Genomic DNA, 19,648 nt, shown 5'->3' on the forward strand with positions numbered 1-19,648 from the left:
GAGTCACCATCCGCCAGCATTGAAACGAGGATGACCGTTTTCCCAATTTCTCAGAGTAAAGAGGATAACGAGTGATCCTGAGGAATTGAGGCTTAAGATGAACCAAATTGAGAATAAATTTAGAGCAAGGGGCTACTCCTCATCCGTTCTGACACAGGCAAGGAATCGTGTGGATAATATTCCAAAGAAGCAACCCTCAGAAATAATTTTTTGGTCCAGAAAAAAAGAGGAAGATAGCCTACATTGGGTTCACAGATTTAATACAGCGGATCATGTAATTAAGCAAACCACCCATTCATTATGGCCTATTATCCAGCAGGATAAAAAATTAAGAAACTTGAAACATACTAATATAATGTCCTGCTGTAATAGTGGACGGAATATACGCGATTGGGTGGTGCGCACTGATATTTCAAAAAGGACATCCAGGTATACACAGAAGAGAACTAATGGCTGTTATAACTGCGTGGGCTGCACGACGTGCAGTTTTATGATAGTTGCCAAATATATCTTACACCCACATTCTGGTCAAAAGTTTCAAATACGACATCCACTGACATGCTTGAGCACGTACGTAATTTATGCCATCAAATGTCCCTGTGGCCTATATTATATAGGCAAGACTATTAGGACTTTCAGGGAAAGGATCACTCAGCACCACTCGGCTATTAGAGCTGCCCTAGCTGGGAAAGACAATGATCAGCCAGTAGTGAGGCACTTCGCTCAAGAGAAACACAATCTTTCTACGTTGAGATATGTGATTATCGATCATGTTCCCGATGATCTTCGAGGGGTAGATAGAGGGAAGAGACTCCTACGTTTAGAAGCACAGTGGATCTTTAGACTGGACACTGTAAGGCCAGAAGGCCTTAATGAACAATTGACATATAGTACATTCGTCTAGTTCCTTTTGAATAGTGATCATTAGGTTGATATCCTTTAGCTATCACCGATTACTATCACCGCTGCTTCCTGTTGGGCCGGTTGCCATGCCAACGCCACGAGTGCATTGCTGATCGGAGGCGCAGGCGGCTCCAGCCCTGGATGTGTGATGTGGAAAGTATATTCTTAACTTTGACACAGCGTCCTGGATACTGGTTGCTATGCCAACGCCCCGGAAATGATGACACGGAGGGACGTCATTGGAAACAGGAAATGTCACTGACCTGAAGTGCGGGTGGCACCAGCTCCGGGAACGGCGGCATATGAGAGGGAGGATTCACTTCATGGGGGTATTTAGGTAAGCACTGACGCTATCTCTGTTTGTATGTATATTGCCTGACAAAGGAGTAAAATCCGAAATGTTGCATTCATCTGCAAACTGCAGTTTTTGTGTCAAATCCGTTGGAGTGCCACTTATCTGTTAATATATATATATATATATATATATATATATCAAGAAATACCCTATTTAGTTGCGCTCGGATAAATAAGGCTGCAACCTAAAAGAGATCACCTGCTAGTGGAGATCAAGCAATAACAATCACAATAAATTCCTTAGGTGCGCCAATATACTCAGGATATATTTTAAAATTATCCTCTATGGACCTAATGTCCCTTTTCTTACAACACCAATGTCGATATATTTTATATTTTTAAAATTTATTCAAATGTACATATAAAACATTTACATAAACCCCAAACAGCATAATACAATGAATAATATCAACAAGACCTGTCTATTAATACAGAGGCTGGATGTTCATGCACTTTGCCCTTACGGGAGTGTGCTCACAAAAAAAGAGATCCACTGTATATTTTCAGGTCGTTTAAATCACCCAACACGTTTCATCCTTTAGGTTGGACTTCTTCAGGGGTATATTTTAAGATATAGAAGACAGAAAATTAGACACACTGAGAAAGATCATTGCAGTTTGGACAATGGTTCTGATTCATATTTCTTTGCAAACCCAATGTTACATGTACAAATATGATGTTTGGGGTGGGGCATGCCATCGCTGTTTTGAAGACGTGACAGGTCCAGGATCTGTGTCTTCAGACTCAGACTTCCTGGACCTCGGTGTCCGGATTCTATGGTCAGCCTGAGTAAGCTTCAGCTTAAGCATGCTGGCCGATACCTGTAACTATCGCGAATCGCAACCGATGGTTGCAACGGTGATATGAGTCTGTGTCTTGGATCCTCGCAAATGCTAAAAGAATCTCCTACAGGTGACTCCTGTTACATTGGAATTTGAAATAGATGGAATTGCACAGCCACGTCCTTGCGGCTGTGCAATGCCATGCAAACATGAATCGTGCCCTATATGCTGAATTTTTATAGCTATAACTAATCAATTCTTACTTGAGTTCCTGTTCCAAAACCCAGTACATGCTACCCTCATCCAGTGTTCCCAAGGATTTGTTTGGCTTTATTTACCGACTTGCATCAATGCTTTTGACTTTTATCTTTGACTTTTTAACTGCTATTCATTAATGATGATTGTCAACAGTCAAGTTATTTTGGGATGTGTCCCACTGTGATGCATTAAATCCTGTTCCAGATATTCAACTGAGTCCAATGTAAAGCATGACACAGTGGTAATTAACCTAGCAGGATCTGCATTTGGCATTAAGATCTGTTAGAATGAGAGATTATATGAAAAGCGTTAGCATCAAATTGCACTTTGGGAAGAAATCAACATAATGTAGACAAACTGCAGCTTTTGCAAAATGCAAACTTGTTAAAACAGATATTGGTATGCAACAGCCTCAAAAAATATATATCAGTATATATATCAATGATGGAGAGATACTAATACAGTGGCAGAATGGTAGCTATCATTAAATGTAACAAATATTCCATACTTTCAGTGTGTGCGTATTATAAACAGCAGGCCAAGACCTATTCCTATTGTTTCTCATTCTTATGCAACAGCTTGAAACCTGTTTTGGTTCTGGAACAGATGTAATTTATGCTGCAGTGCCTCCTGTGTCTCAAAAATCATTGGCACACTTGCAGTTGCACCTGTATATAAAAAGGCTGCACTGAAATGATTAGCTTGTACAAGCTGATATAAGATGTTCGCAGATCTTGGGATACATTTTATTTATATCTAGCTTGCTAGCCTTTGGTATTTAAGCTCTTCATTTATTTTAATAACAATGGGGTTGTCCAAGGCTCAAAAATCTGCAATTCTTATCATAGAAACATAGAATTTGACATCAGATAAGAACCACTTGCCCCATATAGTCTGCCCTTTTTTTAAATTCTTTAGGCAATCTCAAACCCCTTTAAACCTTAGTTATTTGTAAGGATATTCATATACCTATCCCAAGCAAGTTTAAATTGCTGTACTGACTTAGTCTCTACCACCTCTGATGGAAGGCTATTGCACTTATCCAATACCCTTTCTGTGAATTAATTTTTCCTTAAATTTCCCGAGCCTGCCTCCCTCCATATTCTATGTATGTCCTCAAGTTCTAATACTTCTCTTCCTATGAAGAAAGTTTCCCTCCTGTACTTTGCTAAAACCCTTCATATATTTGAAAGTTTCTATCATGTCCCCCCTTGATGTAGGCTATACACCATTTTAGTTGTCCTTCCTTGTAAGCTCTCTCATGTATTTATGTCCTTCTGGAGATATGGTCTCCAGAACTGGACACAATATTCCAGATGGGCCATACCAATGACCTATACAGTGGCATTATTACTTCTTTGTTTCTGCAGCTGATTCCTCTCCCAATGCAGCCAAGCATCTGACTTGCCTTCCTCATTGCTTTGTTACATTGCTTACCTGCCTTTAAGTCACCTGAAATAGTGACTCCTAGATCTCTTTCCTCCTCAGTAGTTTCCAGTAGAGTGCCATTGTTACTAAATTTAGCCTTTGGGTTTTTGAGACCCAAGTGCATGATTTTGCATTTTTTAGCATTAAATTGTAGTTGCCATGTTCTTGAGCATTTCTCAAGTCTACCTACATTATCAATCATTTGTTTTTCCCCTCCCAGTGTGTCTACCCTGTTGCATATCTTTGTGTCATCTGCAAACAGAAATTCAATACCATTTGTAATGTCACCAACAAAGATATTAAAGAGCGCTGGTCCAAGTTCAGATCCCTGCGGTACTCCACTGGTAACATTTCCCTCCATAGAATACACTCCATTTTACTACAACTGTCGGTTTCCTATCCTGAAACCAGGTTCTTATCCATTTAACTGTTTTATAATCCAGTCCCACGCTTTTGAGTTTATTTAGCAAAATTTTCTCATTCATTCACTTGAGTTCAATTACTACCTGTTTACAAAAACATCTTTTATATTTTTCTATACCAAACTCCACAGGATCACATATTTCTGATGGTGCAGTTTGTAGGTTCCACCTGTATTTCTAGAGTTTCCTTGTGGTTCTCTGGATTCCTCCCTCCGCCATTACAGTCCAGGGCTTAAGGATATCAATGCTTGAGTCCTTGCTCAAGCATGAATATCCTTAAATCCAGGACTCTGCCCTTGTCTAAAGTAGGTTAAATGGCTACCTGGTATATTTAGATATTGTAGGCCTTTTTAGAGCAGCTGTCCCAGCACTCGAATGATACTGAATTTATTTTGCACATTGTTATGTAAGTGTTCTGCTCCAAAGAGATTTCTGCTGTTATTCAAAGGGTATATAATGAATCTTGCTACTTCTTACCCTGCTTTTGCTAATCAATGAGTTAAAGCCAAACAGATTACTTCTACAAAATAATGATCAGGGTGATAGAAAGTCAAGAGGAAGGAGACCTTGCAAGGACACCCCCCACCCCCATCCCCACCCCCTCTTAGGGTGATGTCTCATGGGCCCTTTTCATGCTAGCACTTTTATCAGCTTTAAGTACTAATGCAAAACATATTTTGTTGCAGCTGAGGAAATGGAACACTTAAATCTCACTATTTATAAACAATTATACATTTACACTTAAAACGCTCTGTGGGGGTCATTCGGTTGCTGCTGTTCTTTCTACTCCTGTTGCAATGATCTGTCGTATGCAATTGCGATTGTATGCTAAAATGGGCAGAGGCTCACCTGTGCAAAAGGACACCCACTGCGATCGCATCTTTTGCGTACGGTGCAACATGATTGCAAAATCTTGCTAACAAAGTCACACAATGGGTCACCACGCTGAGCCTGAGTGCCTCTGAAGATGAGCAGGCTGAGATGCTCTCCCAGGATGTACAAGCCTCTCCAGTAGCAAGTGTGATCGCAGATGTTAATATATGCACGCCCACAAAACACCGTCTGAACGGCCCTGTCACGCCTGCGTTCGTATGACCCATTACCCCAATTGCCCCATTACCACCCCCAAATGTTGACTTCTTGTCACTCACTTTACAATTAAAATCTTGCTGCGACCGCACTCATGAATCATACTCTGTACGTGCACACTGCGGCTCATATGCATGCAAAGTGTGAAACATAGATCGATATGCATACAATAGCCGCTGTCACAAAACTGAGGTTTACAGCGCTTCCCATTCGCACTCGACCTACCTGCGGCGCAGTCCAAAGCGCTGTCCGCCATTCGCTGGTCCATCCGGCGTCCCGCGCTGTCAGTTACAGCATCGATTTCAGGATAGTTAGGCTTCTGCTCCTTCCCGGCCTGCTAGGCCTCAGTCCACTCTGAAGCCTAGTCTGGAGTACTGCATGTTACTTCCTGATCAGGTAGTGTTTCCCTGACATGTGATGCCTTTAGCCTATCACCAGAGAGCAAGGGGTATATATTCCAGGTCCAAGCACTGGGAAGCTGACAGTGCTTTGTTGTCCTCAAACCTGCAGAGAGCTCCTGCAATCTCCTGCTTAAAGAGACAGTGGATTACTAACTTCAGCACTTGCTGACTCCTATCTCCAGGATATCTGTAACCCTGCACCACTGGTGATCCTATCTCCAGGATATCTGCAACCTTGCACTGCTGGTTATATCATCTCCAGTATATCTGCAAACCTGCACCGCTGGTTATCTCATCTTCAGGATATCTGCAAACCTGCACCGCTGGTTATCCTATCTCCGGTATACCTGTAAACGTGCATCACTGGTCAATACAATCTCCAGTATATCTACAAGCCTGCATAACTGAGTATCCTATCCAGCTATCCTGAACTGCTGGTTCAATCCCAGCATCCAGCTATCCTGTACTGCTGGTTCAATCCCAGCTTCCAGCTATCCTGTACTGCTGATTCAGTCCCAGTTACCAGCTATCCTGTACTGCTGGTTCAATCCCAGCATCCAGCTATCCTGTACTGCTGGTTCAATCCCAGCTTCCAGCTATCCTGTACTGCTGGTTCAGTCCCAGTTACCAGCTATCCTGTACTGCTGGTTCAATCCCAGCTACCAGCTATCCAGTACTGCTGGTTCAATCCCAGCTACCAGCATCCAGCTATCCTGTACTGCTGATTCAATCCCAGCTACCAGCTATCTAGCTATCCTGTACTGCTGGCTAAATCCCAGCTTCCAGCTATCCAGAAGTGCTGGTTCAATCCCAGCTTCCAGCTATCTTGTACTGCTGCTCCAATCCCAGCTTCCAGCTATCCAGCTACCCTGTACTGCTGGCTCAATCCCAGCTTCCAGCTATCCAGCTTCCAGTTCACCGCTGCGCAAGGTAGTGCACCATAGTGTCCGGAAAACCTGCCACTGCTGACTATAACATTGCAGTACTCATTGTGCAAAACCAACGCATCACCGCTACTGAGAAACCAGCAGTGCCGACACTGCACTGCACAGCATTTGGAATCCCCATTGCGCTACCTCAGCTGCCCAGCATCTGGAAACCCATGTTGTTGACATCCTCAGCTTCAGTTACAAGTATTGCCGACATCCTCTGCTTCATCTACAATTATTGCTGATATCCTCAGCTTCGTCTACAAGCATTGCTGACGCCCTCAGCTTCGTCTACAAGTATTGTCGACCATCTCAGCCCCGTCTACAAGTATTGCTGATGACCTCAACTTCCTCTACGGTAATTGCTGATGTCCTCAGGTACATCTACAGTCATTGTTGTTCTCAGCCTCATCGACAGCTATCACACTGGTTCCAGACAGTGATCTGTGATTCTCCTGCATTGCTGATCCCCCCAGCATTCCGTCAACTCACCAGTCCTCACGTAACTCTCCAGTAGGTGACAACAGTGTTCCAGTACCCATAGCTGGTCACTTTTCCTCTTAGCAAATACTGCCTGACTGCCACGTCTGGATGAGCAGATCATTCATTAAGTCAGCCCGATTCTGTCCACTGCACTCAAGACCGAACCCAGTGTCCAGTACTAGTCCAGGTTCACAAACAATCTCAGCAGTGACAGCCGCTTTGCAGGCACTCATATGTCATCCTCGTCGCTTTCCTCATAGAAATTAATATGTTCAAATTAACGAATAGACTTTTCACTTTAAATGTTGCACCTCCCAAACAATGAAAATGTATTCATAAATATATTTGTGTGTCAGTGAATTTACTAACATATATTTAAGGGTCTTACCTCTGGACCTTCTCATCTACTTGTCTTCAGCTAGTTACTCACCACTGCTCTGTAGCCACTGTGGTGTTATGAATGGCCTAACTCCTCATCCCTTGGACAGTTTGGCCAACTGTTACTGTGCCACTATGCTGCTATCCTCAAAGCAAGAAGAGAGAGAGAAGGAGGGAGTGGACACATGTATGATGAACAGAGTCAATGGAGGCATTAATGTGGTGATCTTATCAGGCTTAGAAAATGGAAGGCATGCCAGCCCCACCCTGTGTACCTTGTCGGCCTTGTGATCACACCTTCAATTAAGATTTGGTTTGCCCCGTATACTTAATTCAAGCCAAGTTGGGGGGTAAGTCAGACCTGATCGAAGCAGCAAATTTGTTAGCAGTTGGGCAAAACCATGGTGGTCATTCCGAGTTGTTCGCTCGGTAATTTTCTTCGCATCGCAGCGATTTTCCGCTTAATGCGCATGCGCAATGTTCGCACTGCGACTGCGCCAAGTAAATTTGCTATGCAGTTAGGAATATTACTAACGGTTTTTTCATCGTTCTGTTGATCGTAATGTGATTGACAGGAAGTGGGTGTTTCTGGGCGGAAACAGGCCGTTTTAGGGGCGTGTGGGAAAAAACGCTACCGTTTCTGGGAAAAACGCGGGAGTGGCTGGAGAAACGGAGGAGTGTCTGGGCGAACGCTGGGTGTGTTTGTGACGTCAAACCAGGAACAACGAGCACTATACACTGTAACAATATTACCTTCCTGGATATTGCTCTGAATATTGAGAATGGTAAAATCCTGACCTCTACTTATAAGAGGTAGATTGTAATAGCTATCTAAATTTTCAAAGCTGCCATTACAAACCTTGGCTAGATAACATTCCTAAGAGCCAATATTTGAGACTCCTAAGAAATTGTTCAGAATTTGAGAAGTGTACACAACAAGCTGAAGAGCTCATGTGTGCTTTTTCCGAGCAGAGTTATCCGGAGCACATCTGGATGAGGTTGGCTCAAAAGACAGAAAAACCATTCTTAGTAAAATAACCTCAAGCATAGAAGTATATGAGTATACAGTATATGAACATAATCTGACTTTTATTTCTAAATACAATTCTTATTCTAAAGACATCAAAAGGGTCATCAAAAAGAATTTTGCTATTTTAAAATCAGATAAGATACTATCTACGTGTTTGGCTGATGGACCCAAAGTAGTTTTCAAAAAGAATAGAAATCATCAGAGCTATCTGGCTCCTAGCCACTTTAAAGTGGAATCTACAGAAAGTTTCTGAAGTCCCTCCTGGTTAAATAAACTTTTGAATGTTAAAGGCTGCTTTAAATGTGGCAGATTTAGCTGCATTATTTGCAAATTCCTACTGAATAAAAGTACACAAGTTTGTTCCACCGCCGTGAGCTTAATGTTTGAGATTACTAGCCACATCAATTGTAACTCTACCTTTGTCATTTATCTCATCTCATGTAACTGTGGGATGCAATATGTTGGGAGGACCACCCATCCCATGATCGTCAGGTTCTTGGAACATAGACGTAACATACTTAGAGGATCCACTCTACACAGTCTGTCTCGACATATAAAATCAAGACACAGAGGTGATACACAGTGGCGTAAGTTTGTCCCAGTTGCCCGGGGGCAAGAAAATTATTGGTGACCCCCCATATATATATACTATCTATCTATCTATCTATCTATCTATCTATCTATCTATCTATCTATCTATCTGTCTATCTATCTTTATTTGCACCTGCATAGCAAGCCTGCAGATTCTAACTATATGAAGATACTACAAAACCGTTGCAACTAGGCAGATCTATGTAGGGGTCCAACCACACACTACATGGATCTGCTCAGTCACTCACAATGCTGATTATTTCTCTGACAATTAATTTGCAAGTGTCATATCCAAGATTAGAACCCACAACCTATTACACTGGAAGCATGCACCTTACTGATGGAGATATTTGCTCTTGCATAGGAAGTATGAGAATTCTAACTATATGAAGTTATTTGTAATTGTCAGAGAAATAACTTCATATAGTTAGAATTCTCATGTTTCCTTTATAGGAGCAAATAGATTCATCAGTAAGGTGTCTGCTTCCAGTGTATCTATAATAAAGAGGGTGTGATTTGTAAGGTGCAGGGACTAGTGGGGAAATCGGCTGCGGAAGAGATACCGGCTGCTGTCAATTAACTTAATTGATTAATGTCGCTGAACACACAGAACCGGAGGTGAAGTGCCCCCCTTCAAAGCAGGAGCCCGGCGGCAGTTGACTCCGTTGCCTCCCAGAGTTCTGCCTCTAGTGATACAGATGTTCTCAAACTACAAGGTATTGAGAAGATTAAGGTCACCCCAAGAGGAGGTGGCCGATTTAGTCTTCTCTGCAGAAGGGAAGCCTATTGGATTATTTCCAGGGGGGAGTGGGGGGGGGGGCTCAATGAGTCCATCAATCTCAATAACATTTTATTAGTATTTACTCTAATGCCCGCTTCACCCTTCATGTATTCTCCTCTCCTTCCGTTTCTCTTGCTTATTCCCCCTTTACCCTATATTTCCCCTACCTATCCTTCCCTCGCCCTCCCCTCCCCTCCCCCTTATTTTTCTGCTTGGAGTACATTTCTTGTTGTTCATCTGTCAATCTCATTATGACAGATGACATTATGACATATATTCACCCATCAGTATATGTATGGATGATTGTTGTCCTCTTATTCTGGCCCTTTCTATTTATTATTGATGTAAATTGTTCCTGCTACCTTCACTCTATTTAATGTGTCAATCTATAGATATATCTATACGTATAAGATAAATTCCGGTATATCTATTATATCAATTTGATGAAATCTATTAGTCATGTTTTTGGTGCTACCATTTATAAAGATGTGGCTCATACCAGTGCTCCATATTGCCTGAGGTATATATAATAGCCTCTATATATTTTTTCTTTATATTCTGTAGTACTAGTTTTCTTGTCCGCTTTGCGAATACAAGTATAAATATTTATATAATTATTTCTCTCTATACTAGTACTATGAAGTAAGTAAGAACAATATTTTAAATTATTATTAAACAATAAAGAAATAAATAAATAGAAATCATCTAGGTGACACTAGGATTGTACCCAGGTCCCTCTATACCACAGATCTCTGCATTAGTCTGTTGACTAATTTCAAATATTTATACTTGGTAATACAAAGGCAAATTTGTGAAATTATGCCACTCCTACAGCATGCTTGTTTGTTACTAAGCACTCGATTTTATCTTAATCTATTTAAGCGATGTTTTATGTATTCTCTGTTCACTATGTATAAATAATATGTGTCCTTAATACGATTTATAACTGTTAAAACAACTTGTGTTTTGCTTGCTTGGGATTTACGATAGCACCTGTATCAATTGATGCTTTACACCTGCAATCACTAATTACCAGTCCATGTGGATACCTTCTGATGAAACCGCTAGCCTAACATAGCGGAGAAACGCCTTAAGGGGCTTCAACTGCATACCTGAACGGACCTATCCTGGTGCTGCTTATGCTACACTGTTAGTGCAACCCAGGGACGTGCAGTCAGGGGAGGCAGGGGAGGCAGTGCCTCCCCTGTGATTAATTATTAAAATCATACAAAGAAGATACTTTTGACACATAGTCTGTGTCATAAGTATCTTCTTTATTTAATTCTAATAATTTGATGCATTTAAATGAGTTTGGGAGGCACTGATAGCAGTGCCTCCCGTGGATAATGGGAATGGGGCAGAGCGGGGGGCGGGGCCAAACACTGGGCTGTAAAAGCCCATTGAAACAAAGCAGGAAAGCGGCACTGAAACAAGTGCCTCGCTGACAGGGACACCACCCCCATGTCAGCGAGGCACCTGTGATTGGGCAGCGGATCCAGTGCTGGATCCGCTGTCCAATCACCAACACGACGCTGGAGGGGGAAGAGGCGGCGGGACCCGGCGGCTGTGACTGGCGTTGGAGCGACGAGCCTGAAGCAGGAGTGAGGGGTGAGTTCTATGGGGGTCATTCCGAGTTGTTCGCTCGTTATTTTTTTCTCGCAACGGAGCGAATAGTCGCTAATGCGCATGCGCAATGTCCGCAGTGCGACTGCGCCAAGTAAATTTGCTATGCAGTTAGGAATTTTACTCACGGCATTACGAGTTTTTTTCTTCGTTCTGGTGATCGTAATGTGATTGACAGGAAGTGGGTGTTTCTGGGCGGAAACTGGCCGTTTTATGGGAGTGTGTGAAAAAACGCTACCGTTTCTGGGAAAAACGCTGGAGTGGCTGGAGAAACGGAGGAGTGTCTGGGCGAACGCTGGGTGTGTTTGTGACGTCAAACCAGGAACGACAAGCACTGAACTGATCGCAGATGCCGAGTAAGTCTGGAGCTACTCAGAAACTGCTAAGAAGTGTCTATTCGCAATTCTGCTAATCTTTCGTTCGCAATTTTGATAAGCTAAGATTCACTCCCAGTAGGCGGCGGCTTAGCGTGTGCAATGCTGCTAAAAGCAGCTTGCGAGCGAACAACTCGGAATGACCCCCTATGTTTGTATGTTTGTGTTGTCTTGTCCCCGTAGTGCTCACCTCTCCTCCTGGCCCTCCGCCTCCAGCCGCTGCCGCCTCCTTCCTGCCTGCGGCACTGTGACTTGTGTTGCCAGGCGCGTCCCGTTGCTAAGCAACGGGCCGTGAGCTGTCTGTGAGTGAGAGTGAGCCCGGGACACTCTCTCTCTCTCTCTCTTGTAAGTATTTATTTCTATTCTTGTTCCAGGTGCCTGGTTCCAATATGGATTCTACTGGACAAGTGGACGTGACCGGCGTGGGATGTAGGTAAGTAATCTCTCTCTTATTTTTACAGGAACCACCTATTGGATTCTACTGGACAAGTGGACGTGACCGGCGTGGGATGTAGGTAAGTATGTGTGAGTGTGTAAGTGTGTTTTTAATAAACTTTTACTGTCACGGTGTGCGAGTTGTGTTTTTATTTGGGTATTTTTGTTGTTGTAGAACTACAGGTACCAGCGGGCCCGTTATTTCCCCGCATGCTGGTACTTGAGGTTCTCCAAGTACCAGCAAGCGGGGGAGGCTTGCTGGGCCTTGCAGTTCCACAACAAAAAACAATACTCTTTTTTTTACACACTTATGGCACCCACCGCCTAGGGGTGCTGGGGACAGCCTCCGGCTTTACCCCTGGCCCTTGGGTGCCTGGAGGGGGGGACCCCTTCATTTAAGGGGTCCCCACACCTCCAGGGAACCCCGGCCAGGGGTGACTAGTTGGGGGGGTAATGCCACGGCCGCAGGGACCTACGTAAATGTGTCCCCCGGCTGTGGCATTATGTCCCTGGCTAGTGGAGCCCGGTGCTGGTTTCAAAAATACGGGGACCCCTACGTCTTCTGTCCCCCGTATTTTTTGGAACCAGGACCGGACTAAGAGCCCGGTGCTGGTTGTCTAAATACGGGGAACCCCTGTTCAATTTTTCCCCAGTATTTAAACAACCAGGACCGGCTCAAAGAGCCCGAGGCTGGTTACACTTAGGAAGGGGGACCTCACGCATTTTTTTTTTAACCCATACAGACCCTTTTCCATTAAGTTAATGGAAGCCCTGGACAACAAAATTGCATTCATGTCCTCCTCCCACTCCCTTCCCAGTCCCAAACACTATTTTTTTTTCTATAAAAATTTACAATATATCACAAGTATGATGAGCAGGCAGGCAGCGGGCATTGGCGGCATCGGACTGAGATGCAAATTAGTGGCGGAGGGCTGGGTCAGTTGATGGTGGGTGAGTTTGTAAGCCATTGGCGGTGGCACAGGGCATCGACTCAGGGTCAGTAGCGGGCATTTACTCGGCGGCGGTAGGGGTCATCGGCAGATTCGGTGGACATTATGGCTGTAGTGCCTCACCAGCCACTGACCTCACCGCACGCCACTGTACTGAACCCCTACCAGCGGTGAGCATTATCCTCTAACCAGGGAAGGATATCAATTTATATTGACTTACGATTTTAGTTCCATCAAATTGCCCTAGCAGCTGTGGGTTAATTACAGAGGAATGTCCATCAATGCACTTTAATATATATCTATAAATCCACCAGATATATCATGGACTGTTTCATATGGTCTCTACAGGAGCTTACTAAAGCAATTCACTATTTGCTGTTATGTTTTTTTCATGACATATTTTATCATGTATTTTTGTTGTTTATAGTAATAAATTCTTTTAAACTGCTAAACTTGATTATCTTTGCTTCTCTTTTGTCCTTAAATCTAGCCAGTGGTCAGAAATGCATTGGGGAATGCACTGCTCTGGACCGATGGCCAACAGCCGGGCCACCTCAGTGGATGCATGGCTCTCTGCAAAGGTGGAACACAATTCAGCAGCTGAGTGCTGGGTCTGAGGAGGTAAGACAGTATTGGACCAGGAGCAGTATAGGTGGTGCATGGAGCTATAGTGCCCGGACAAGTGCATGCTATGGTGCTCCCTCCACTTCCATTTTTAGTAATTACCCTTGGTGGCTCTGTGTATATATATATAATATATATATATATATATATATAATGACCCTATTTTTATACCCACTTTAATTCCCCTCACTCACCATTACACTTTGACCCAGTATCTCACCCAATGTAATTCCCTTCACTCACTATAACTCCCCTAAGCACACTAATAAGCCTCCTGCACATCAACATGATCCCCCTGCATAACACCCTACTTTTCCTGCAAGCCAACATTTTCCTCCTGCACACCAAAATGCGACTCGTCACACCAACATGCTTCCCCCGGCACACCAAACTGATTTCCAGCACACCAATATTCTCCCTGCAGCACCTCAACATACTCCATCCTGTGCACCGGCATACTCCGTCTGGAGACAAACATGATCCCCTGCACACCATCATACTGCCCACGCACACCATCATCATCCCCCCCACACAAACATGACCCCCTGCACACCAGCATACTCCATCTCGACACCAACATAATCCATTGCACACCAACATGACCCCCTGCACACCAACATACTCCTCCTTTACACCAACATGCTCCCTTGCACAGCAACATTCTCCCCCAGTGCACCAACAAACTCCTTCCAGACACCAGCATACTCTGCCCGGAAACTAACATTTCCCCCTGCTTACCAGCATGCTCCGCTAAACACCAGATTGGTACCCATATTGCACCTTTTACTTACCTTGTTTACTACAGTGCTATGAGCTACCCAGAGCCTGGAACCGCAGCAGCCCTCCAGGCAGTGTTTTTATTCTCCTCTCCAGGAGAAGCCCAGAGAGAAGATGCAAGTGACCATTCTGCGGGTGGGTGCAGGTTCTTCAATCATTCTCATTGAATCTTATCATATTTGCCCCACCCGGTGGCCCTACGGACCTGTGGTTTCCTATATTATTCTACCCATTCTGCCCAATTCTCTAGGAAGTGGGTGGCACTCACTATTCATGGGGTCTGGGGGACTACCCAAAAAAATCAGGAGACTCCAAGACCATCCAGTAAAGTAGTTAAGTATGTAGTCATGTCTCAGCAGTAGCAGGGACTAGCCCGTACTAGCACCTGGAGAGGAGGAAGAAGGGGTGAGAGAAAAAGCTAAAAACAAAGGCAGCACTGGGGCCAAATGCTAGTATAATTATAAGCAAAATAGTTAAAATATAATTCTGATTATGAATCAAACGGTATCTCAGTATGAAAGAATAAACATTAAACTTCACGCATGATGTGACTGTGACAGCATTATCTACTGTGGCTTATCAATAATTGGTGCAAGGTGTGAGGAACACATGGGTCTATGGGTCAACAGAACAGATACTGTGCTACGGCAAGCAGCAGCCCCACTATTGCCTTCTGCTAGCGGCGCCATCTATCTAGCCATGTATATGCCATAGATTTTGCTATCTTTTTCTCATGAGCCATCTTTCCAAATACATTGCTGCAAGACGGCATTATCGTCAGAAGATATGGGGGTTCAATGGAGGGAAGAAAGAATTGGTCACTGACACAGGCCAAATTCCTCTTCAAACGCCTATTTAGGCAATTCACAGATATAATTTTATTTTATTCTGTCATGGATATATATATATATATATATATATATATAATTATATCACTCTGGATGACATTACTATGTTCTATACATCAAGTCAGGTAAACTATCATCAGCAAAATATATTTTTCAAATGTGTCTTGGAATATGTTGAAACCGTTACGTTACCTCATATACAGATTTTGTGTACTGTGTATTTACGTTCACACATTGCGTACATACTTTGGTGGTTGCAACTTATTCATAAACACTTCAAAACATGCTAAAAATTAAATGAGAACTTTGTCAGGTTGTTTGAAACAAGGATTTGGTTTATATTTAAAGTCGGTAGTGAAACTACTAACCATTGAATCTGTCTGTTTGAAACAAGGGATTAATTTAGAATGTTAGTTCACAATTTGTCAATATTTGTGAAATAACATGATAAATTCATCACACATGTCAAACAGGAATAACAGAAAAATGGCAAAGAAAGATAAGAAATGACCCAGACATTGCTGGGCACTTCAGCTAGTTACATAGATAAGAAATATACAGGGTTTAGTTCAGGCTTGCCTACCCTCCCGCATTCAGCGGGAGGCTCCCGATTTTTAAAGGAGCCTCCCGCTGCCCCGCAAACCTTGCCAGCCCTCCCGGATTCTAGCATTACCTCCATGAAAATGCTGGGGGCGGGGCCTGCACAGGAGACGTGGTAGCCGTTCTGCTGTGCGGTGGAGCCGGGTAGTCTGAGCGGAGGTAGTGCCGGGGGAATACCCAGCGGTGCAGCCCGTACAGTGAAGCACAATGAGCCGGCATACAGGGCTCTGCTTCACTGTGGCTGGCCCCGCCCACCACACTCTGAGTGCACAGCATGTAACGGCCCAGCCCCAGCCTCCCTCTTCCTGATCCTAGATGGATGTGGCTGCCCTGACCTGCCTTCCCACACTGTCCCTGGGCAACAAAGCTACAGTAAGTGGGGGTGTGTGTGTACTGGGGTTAAAACAGGGGAGGGGGGCTTTGTATTAAGTACTTTAATGTGGTGATGTGTATCAAATGGCAGGGGGGGTTATAATCAATATGTGTGTGTGTAATATGGTGCAGTGTGTACTAGGTATAATATGAGGGGAAGAGTGGTAGTGTATAATACAACATATATTGTTGTGTGTACTGGATATATTATGGGGGAGGGGGGGCATGTGTTATGTAATATGGTGCTGGGTGCACTGGGTATAATATAAGAGGGGGTTGTGTATAATACAGTATATATGGTGCTATGTGTACTGCGTCTGTTATGGGGGAGGGGGGCTGTATGTGGTAGTGTGCACTGGGTAGAATGTACTCTACAAGGCTAATGCTGCATACTGCCGTCCGCTACCCGGGACCATACACCGTGCCGCCAGCTGTGGATAACACGTTGGGGCGTGGACTGCCAGACGCTCTATTCTCCATTTGAATTGTTCATTCCAAAAGGCCCCGTGGCGCGGTGTCCTGACGGGTCACGGCTGTTATCCACAGCCGGCGGCGCGGTGTATGGTCCCGGACGGCGGTATGCAGCATTAGCCTTGTGGAGTACATACTACCATGTAGTAACCAGCCCACAGTGTGGATGATCAGGGTACGAGTCTTAATATCATTGTCTGACCTGTCCTGTGATATTGTTTTACTTAATAAAAATTGATCTGCACTATGAGCGCAATTTCTCTTCATCCTTGTTTTTAGAAATATAAATATATATATATATATATATATATATATATATAATATAAATTTACAGAGTCCTGCACTAGTGTACAGTACAGTGTCCGTCTCTTCTCACAAATGTTTTTTTCTTCCACGTATAGTACTATAGTTTTCACCTGCCATTGCAGGACACACCCCTGAGCAGAGGTGAAAGTATGGCGGTACGGGCCGTTAAGAGATTGGCAGCTGGTATGCCATACCGCCCGTCCCGCAGCTGCTGTGAAAGCTTTTGTATTAAAGTACCCATGTCATAACAGGACGCTGGTTGGCTGAGAATGGCTGTCTCTCAGCCAACCAGCGGCCTGTTACCATGGTAACGGCCGCTAACGTGGTTGGCTGAGAATGGCTGTCTCTCAGCCAACCAGCGGCCTGTTACCATGGTAACGGCCGCTAACGAGGTGAGGAAGCAGTGCTGTTCCTAGCTTTGTCTGTCCTACACGCTCGGCGTGCTCTCTCCTTCCCTTGCTGCATGTGCTATGGTTCCCGGCTCTCTGTGGTGATGGCACGGCTCGGTCTACTAGCTCCCCTGGTGTGAGCCTTCCGGCTCCGGAGCTCTGGGGATTTGTCTGCGGGGATGGTGCTGCTGCTGCTGCTTCCCACGGTGCACGCCCAGTGTTGAAGGTGAGTGCCTGCACCTGGTCCCACGCTCCCCTCTGTGGCCCCACTCTCCCCTTGTGGACTCACTCTCCCCACTGTGTCCCCCACTCTTCCCCCTGTGGCCTTCCTCCCCACTGTGTCCCCTACTCTCCCCACTGTGGCTTCACTTTCCCTACTGTGTCCCCTACTCTTCTCGCTGTTTCCCCCACACTCCCCCTTGTGGCCTCACTCTTCCCCCCTGTGCCCCCCACTCTGCTCCCTGTGTCCCCCACTCCCCCCTGCTTCCCACGGTGCACGCCCAGTGTTGAAGGTGAGTGCCTGCACATGGTCCCACGCTCCCCTCTGTGGCCCCACTCTCCCCTTGTGGACTCACACTCCCCACTGTGTCCCCTACTCTTCCCCCTGTGGCCCCACTCTCCCTACTATGTCCCTTACTCTACCGTCTGTGGTCCCACTCTGCTCCCTGTGTCCACTACTCTTCCCCCTGTGTCCCCTACTCTACCCCCTGTGACTCTACTCTCCCCACTGTGGCCTCACTCTCCCCCCTCATGTTCACACACTCCAGTTTTCCGTAGTCACGCCCCTTGCGCGCACACTATACCACCAAGAGTTGTTTTCTGCTTGCACCACTGCCTGATGGCAATAAATACGCTCAAAGGTGGCGCTAGACACGCTCTTTGGGCAGAGCGTGGCACACCCTCAACAGCGCACCGCGCAAAGCATTCTGGTACCACCTGAAATCTCCCTGAAACAAGTTTTCAAAAGTAGGCAAGTATGGTTTAGTTACATGAATAGATCTCCTACATTTGACCCTAAACACAGGCATCATTTTAAAACTGTGTTCTAATTAAGGGTGTCAGGAAAAGGAGGTGGCATACGGTCTCTGCTGCTGGCAGAACATACGTGGGTGTAGCCTGCTCATTCTTAGCAGTACACTTACAGATGAAATGTTACATGAACTGTACACTGGATTCTGGATGAAAACAAAACAGGATACTATTATCTAGAACTTTTAGTGATTGCAAACGCAGTGGTTCCCATACTGGGTGCCATGGCACCCTGGGGTGCCTCAGGTCACATGCAGGGTTGCCTTGGGTAGGTGGTCCAGAACCAATTCAAATTATTTATGATCAATGTAATAACCAGTGCTGGTGACTGTCAATCATAAAATTTGTGGACAAACAGAAGCAAATCCTGTCCCTCACAATACAGTATAACTAAAATAATAACACAATTTACTTAGTTTTATATTTTTTCTGAATTTCTTAATCAGAAACTTTTGGCCAAACGGTGCTGTGAAGAAAATTCTCATAATGTAGCGTGTCGTGATTACAAAACATTTTGGAACCTCTAGCATAACCTAAGCAAAATTATAAGGGAACAATGACTGATCAAATCATAAGCAACTACATATTACATGTAAAAGCCTGAATGCGAGTTGAGTACATACCAGTATATGAAGGGAAAGCTGGAAACATGTTCTTATGACACCAATGCACATTGCCTTTACTGTAATAGATATAGCACTTCCTGAAATCCAAACATACAGAATACTTACCTACTCTCCCAGAACATCCGGGAGATTCCCGAATTTGCAGGGAGTCCATCTGATCCCTGGAAGAGTACATGGGGAGTAATTCAGACCTGATCGCTCGCTAGCATTTTTTGCAGCGCTGCGATCAGGCCAGAATTGCGCATGTTTATGCACTGTAATGCGCAGGTGCATCGCACAAGTACAAAGCGGATCGCCGCTCAGTGATGGGTTTGCGAATCTTTTCGCACGTGCGATCGCAAGGAGATTGACAGGAAGAAGCTATTTGTGGGTGGTAACTGACCGTTTTCTGGGAG

The 19,648-nt window shown here is 44.5% G+C and overlaps 1 protein-coding gene and 1 long non-coding RNA gene across 3 annotated transcripts in view; one reads left to right on the forward strand and one right to left on the reverse strand.

Annotated features, from left to right (window-relative positions):
• The window catches only part of PSD (pleckstrin and Sec7 domain containing), a 747,912-nt gene that overhangs the window by 686,650 nt on the left and 41,614 nt on the right, over nucleotides 1-19,648 (reverse strand). The gene's annotated exons all lie outside the window — the stretch shown is intronic.
• LOC135056353 (uncharacterized) overlaps nucleotides 16,322-19,648 on the forward strand; it is a 45,102-nt gene continuing 41,775 nt past the window's right edge. Inside the window, exon 1 of the long non-coding RNA XR_010243959.1 lies at nucleotides 16,322-16,432. This is a non-coding gene — a long non-coding RNA (uncharacterized LOC135056353). The remainder of the gene's footprint in view (nucleotides 16,433-19,648) is intronic.

This window comes from Pseudophryne corroboree, chromosome 3 (genome assembly GCF_028390025.1).
Source record: "Pseudophryne corroboree isolate aPseCor3 chromosome 3, aPseCor3.hap2, whole genome shotgun sequence".
Classification (NCBI taxonomy): Eukaryota; Metazoa; Chordata; class Amphibia; order Anura; family Myobatrachidae; genus Pseudophryne; species Pseudophryne corroboree.